Here is a 7,362-nt window from a genome sequence, read left to right on the forward strand (position 1 = left end):
ATACGGATGCAGATACCACTGATTCTATAAACAGCCCTCCTCTGGCTATACCCATGTGCCAATGTCACTACTGTGTTATATAGTGATGGGTGTTATTATACTGATGCAGATATCACTGATTCTTTAACCAGCCCTCCTCTGGCTATACCCATGTACCAGTGTCACTACTGTGTCATTATATAGCGCTGGGTGTTATTATACTAATGCAGATACCACTGATCCTATAACCAGCCCTCCTCTGGCTATACCCATGTGCCAGTGTAACTACTGTGTCATTATATAGTGCTGGGTGTTATTATACTGATGCAGATACCACTGATTCTATAACCAGCCCTCCTCTGGCTATACCCATGTGCCAGTGTCACTACTGTGTCATTATATAGCGCTGGGTGTTATTATACTGATGCAGATACCACTGATCCTATAACCAGCCCTTGTCTGGCTATACGCATGTGCCAGTGTCACTACTGTGTCATTATATAGTGCTGGGTGTTATTATACTGATGCAGATACCACTGATCCTATAACCAGCCCTTGTCTGGCTATATCCATGTGCCAGTGTCACTACTGTGTCATTATATAGTGCTGGGTGTTATTATACTAATGCAGATACCACTGACCCTATAACCAGCCCTTGTCTGGCAATACGCATGTGCCAGTGTCACTACGGTGTCTTTGTATAGAGCCGGATGTTATTATACAGATGCAGATACACATCCAGTATTTTACTCAGGCTTTATTTATTCCATACCTTATCACCCAATATTGCTAGCAGTCTCCTGACAAACCACTAACTTTATTCACACTACATATTTTTTTTATTCCTATTATTTAAATCAGAAAGAAAAGCTATACTAAGGTTGTGGCGGACACTGCAAGGGCTTGTCACAGACACCAGTGTCCGTGTACGGACACCTTGCCTATCCCTGATATGGAGCAATAGGAGGAGTTATAGGGAGCAATAGGAGGAGTAATAGGATGGTTTATATGGAGCAATAGGAGGAGTTATAAGGAGGGTTATATGGTGTCATAGGATGAGTTATAGGGAGAGTTATATGGTGTCATAGGAGGAGTGATAGGGAGAGTTATATGGTGCAATAGGAGGAGTTATAGGGAGAGTTATATGGTGCAATAGGAGGAGTTATAGGGATGGTTATATGGAGCAATAGGAGTTATAGGGAGCAATAGGAGGAGTAATAGGATGGTTTATATGGAGCAATAGGAGGAGTTATAAGGAGGGTTATATGGTGTCATAGGAGGAGTTATAGGGAGAGTTATATGGTGCAATAGGAGGAGTTATAGGGATGGTTATATGGAGCAATAGGAGGAGTTATAGGGAGCAATAGGAGGAGTAATAGGATGGTTTATATGGAGCAATAGGAGGAGTTATAAGGAGGGTTATATGGTGTCATAGGAGGAGTTATAGGGAGAGTTATATGGAGCAATAGGAGGGGTTATAGGGAGGGTTATATGGTGCAATAGGAGGGGTTATAGGGAGGGTTATATGGTGCAATAGGAGGGGTTATAGGGATGGTTATATGGAGCAATAGGAGGGGTTATAGGGAGAGTTATATGGTGCAATAGGAGGGGTTATAGGGAGGGTTATATGGTGCAATAGGAGGGGTTATAGGGAGGGTTATATGGTGCAATAGGAGGGGTTATAGGGAGAGTTATATGGAGCAATAGGAGGAGTTATAGGGAGAGTTATATGGAGCAATAGGAGGGGTTATAGGGAGGGTTATATGGTGCAATAGGAGGGGTTATAGGGAGGGTTATATGGTGCAATAGGAGGGGTTATAGGGAGAGTTATATGGAGCAATAGGAGGAGTTATAGGGATGGTTATATGGAGCAATAGGAGGGGTTATATGGATGGTTATATGGAGCAATAGGAGGAGTTATATGGTGTGTTATATGGTACAATAGGAGACAGAGAGAGTTATGGTGCAGTAGGAGAAGTTACACAGAAGTTAATAGGGTTATATTGATTAAATGAAGGAATGTTTTAATGCAGCTGTAGGAAGGTTATTTACAAAAGTTACAAAAGAAGTGACAGCAGGAATTGCATAAGACGTTCCGTGCATGATAAGGACAGTACAGCAGATATAGGTGCAGATAAGAGCACTGGAATGTACCTCAGCTTGTCACTCCGGCCAGTGTCACCTGCTGCAGGACCGAGCTGTCCCCTGGGATGTCGCTTTTAGCCTGTCCTAGCTGTCCCTCCCCCGCATCTTCCACTAGACTTCCTGAGTCAGGCAGAGCAGGCGGGTAGGATCCCTTAAAGAGACAGTGACGCTGAAAACTGAAGCAACATGTGACCTGAGAAGGTGAAACTGATACACAACAAGCTCAGGATAAAGAAGATCCTGCACTGTATAATGATGCTGAGTATCTATACACAGATAAAAATCATACAGCCCTGTGTAACACATGCACACATTTCACTGTGCAAGGGTAAAATAGCAAACATCTGTCACTACATCATTTAGTCACTCCTGTATCAGTGAAACAAAATGCGTTCATAGCTCAGAGAATTGTAAGTGAGCAATAGCCAAATGCATGCCGATGCTTTGACTCACACAAACATTAATGCCAGGAAACTGTATACAGTGGCGTGTTACTGTACTGACCCAGACACACATAGACTCTCACATATAGATATACAGACATATACACTCACAGATATACAGACATATACACTCACAGATATACAGACATATACACTCACAGATATACAGACATATACACTCACAGATATACAGACATATACACTCACACACAGATATACAGACATATACACTCACACACAGATATACAGACGTATACACTCACACATAGATATACAGACATATACACTCACACATAGATATACAGACATATACACTCACACATAGATATACAGACATATACAGATATACAGACATATACACTCACACATAGATATACAGACATATACAGATATACAGACATATACACTCACACATAGATATACAGACATATACAGATATACAGACATATACACTCACACATAGATATACAGACATATACAGATATACAGACATATACACTCACAGATATACAGACATATACACTCACACATAGATATACAGACATATACACTCACAGATATAGAGACATAGACTCTCACACATAGATATACAGACATATACACTCACACACACATATGCACTCACACATAGATATACAGACATATACACTCGCACATAGATATACAGACATATACACTCACACATAGATATACAGACATATACACTCACAGATATAGAGACATATACACTCACACATAGATATACAGACATATACACTCACAGATATAGAGACATAGACTCTCACACATAGATATACAGACATATACACTCACACACAAATATGCACTCACACATAGATATACAGACATATACACTCACACATAGATATACAGACATATACACTCACACATAGATATACAGACATATACACTCACAGATATAGAGACATAGACTCTCACACATAGATATACAGACATATACACTCACACACACATATGCACTCACACATAGATATACAGACATATACACTCACACATAGATATACAGACATATACACTCACACACAGATATACAGACATATACACTCACACATAGATATACAGACATATACACTCACACATAGATATACAGACATATACACTCACACATAGATATACAGACATATACACTCACACATAGATATACAGACATATACACTCACACATAGATATACAGACATATACACTCACACACAGATATACAGACATATACACTCACACACAGATATACAGACATATACACTCACACACAGATATACAGACATATACACTCACACACAGATATACAGACATATACACTCACACACAGATATACAGACATATACACTCACACACAGATATACAGACATATACACTCACACACAGATATACAGACATATACACTCACACATAGATATACAGACATATACACTCACACATAGATATACAGACATATACACTCACACAAAGATATACAGACATATACACTCACACAAAGATATACAGACATATACACTCACACATAGATATACAGACATATACACTCACACATAGATATACAGACATATACACTCACACATAGATATACAGACATATACACTCACACATAGATATACAGACATATACACTCACACATAGATATACAGACATATACACTCACACATACATATACAGACATATACATTCACACATACATATACAGACATATACATTCACACATACATATACAGACATATACACTCACACATAGATATACAGACATATACACTCACACATACATATACAGACATATACACTCACACATAGATATACAGACATATACATTCACACATACATATACAGACATATACACTCACACATAGATATACAGACATATACACTCACACATAGATATACAGACATATACACTCACACATACATATACAGACATATACACTCACATATACATATACAGACATATACACTCACACATACATATACAGACATATACGCTCACACATACATATACATATACAGACATATACACTCACACATACATATACAGACATATACACTCACACATACATATACAGACATATACACTCACACATAGATATACAGACATATACAGATATACAGACATATACACTCACAGATATACAGACATATACACTCACACATAGATATACAGACATATACACTCACAGATATAGAGACATATACACTCACACATAGATATACAGACATATACACTCACAGATATAGAGACATAGACTCTCACACATAGATATACAGACATATACACTCACACACACATATGCACTCACACATAGATATACAGACATATACACTCACACATAGATATACAGACATATACACTCACACATAGATATACAGACATATACACTCACAGATATAGAGACATAGACTCTCACACATAGATATACAGACATATACACTCACACACACATATGCACTCACACATAGATATACAGACATATACACTCACACATAGATATACAGACATATACACTCACACACAGATATACAGACATATACACTCACACATAGATATACAGACATATACACTCACACATAGATATACAGACATATACACTCACACATAGATATACAGACATATACACTCACACATAGATATACAGACATATACACTCACACACAGATATACAGACATATACACTCACACATAGATATACAGACATATACACTCACACACAGATATACAGACATATACACTCACACACAGATATACAGACATATACACTCACACATAGATATACAGACATATACACTCACACATAGATATACAGACATATACACTCACACATAGATATACAGACATATACACTCACACATAGATATACAGACATATACACTCACACAAAGATATACAGACATATACACTCACACAAAGATATACAGACATATACACTCACACAAAGATATACAGACATATACACTCACACATAGATATACAGACATATACACTCACACATAGATATACAGACATATACACTCACACATAGATATACAGACATATACACTCACACATAGATATACAGACATATACACTCACACATACATATACAGACATATACATTCACACATACATATACAGACATATACATTCACACATACATATACAGACATATACACTCACACATAGATATACAGACATATACACTCACACATACATATACAGACATATACACTCACACATAGATATACAGACATATACATTCACACATACATATACAGACATATACACTCACACATAGATATACAGACATATACACTCACACATAGATATACAGACATATACACTCACACATACATATACAGACATATACACTCACATATACATATACAGACATATACACTCACACATACATATACAGACATATACGCTCACACATACATATACATATACAGACATATACACTCACACATACATATACAGACATATACACTCACACATAGATATACAGACATATACACTCACAGATATACAGACATATACACTCACAGATATACAGACATATACACTCACACATAGATATACAGACATATACACTCACACATAGATATACAGACATATACACTCACACATAGATATACAGACATATACACTCACACATAGATATACAGACATATACACTCACACATAGATATACAGACATATACACTCACAGATATACAGACATATACACTCACAGATATACAGACATATACACTCACAGATATACAGACATATACACTCACACATAGATATACAGACATATACACTCACACATAGATATACAGACATATACACTCACACATAGATATACAGACATATACACTCACACATAGATATACAGACATATACACTCACACATAGATATACAGACATATACACTCACACATAGATATACAGACATATACACTCACACATAGATATACAGACATATACACTCACACAAAGATATACAGACATATACACTCACACAAAGATATACAGACATATACACTCACACATAGATATACAGACATATACACTCACACAAAGATACACTCACACAAAGATATACAGACATATACACTCACACATAGATATACAGACATATACACTCACACATAGATATGCAGACATATACACTCACACATAGATATACAGACATATACACTCACAGATATACAGACATATACACTCACAGATATACAGACATATACACTCACAGATATACAGACATATACACTCACAGATATACAGACATATACACTCACACATAGATATACAGACATATACACTCACACATACATATACAGACATATACACTCACACAAAGATATACAGACATATACACTCACACATAGATATACAGACATATACACTCACACATAGATACACTCACACAAAGATATACAGACATATACACTCACACATAGATATACAGACATATACACTCACAGATAGATATACAGACATATACACTCACAGATATACAGACATATACACTCACAGATATACAGACATATACACTCACAGATATACAGACATATACACTCACAGATATACAGACATATACACTCACAGATATACAGACATATACACTCACAGATATACAGACATATACACTCACAGATATACAGACATATACACTCACACATAGATATACAGACATATACACTCACACAAAGATATACAGACATATACACTCACACAAAGATATACAGACATATACACTCACACAAAGATATACAGACATATACACTCACACAAAGATATACAGACATATACACTCACACATAGATATAC

At 36.4% G+C, this 7,362-nt stretch overlaps 1 protein-coding gene across 1 annotated transcript in view; it reads right to left on the minus strand.

Moving 5' to 3' along the window:
• Window positions 1–2,267, minus strand: part of ACOT11 (acyl-CoA thioesterase 11) — a 106,273-nt gene extending 104,006 nt beyond the window's left edge. The window contains exon 1 of the mRNA XM_053693434.1: window positions 2,134–2,267. The gene's annotated coding sequence lies outside the window, so the exon portion shown is untranslated. The remainder of the gene's footprint in view (window positions 1–2,133) is intronic.
• Window positions 2,268–7,362: the final 5,095 nt, after the last annotated feature.

Source organism: Bombina bombina, chromosome 10 (genome assembly GCF_027579735.1).
Source record: "Bombina bombina isolate aBomBom1 chromosome 10, aBomBom1.pri, whole genome shotgun sequence".
Lineage (NCBI taxonomy): Eukaryota > Metazoa > Chordata > Amphibia > Anura > Bombinatoridae > Bombina > Bombina bombina.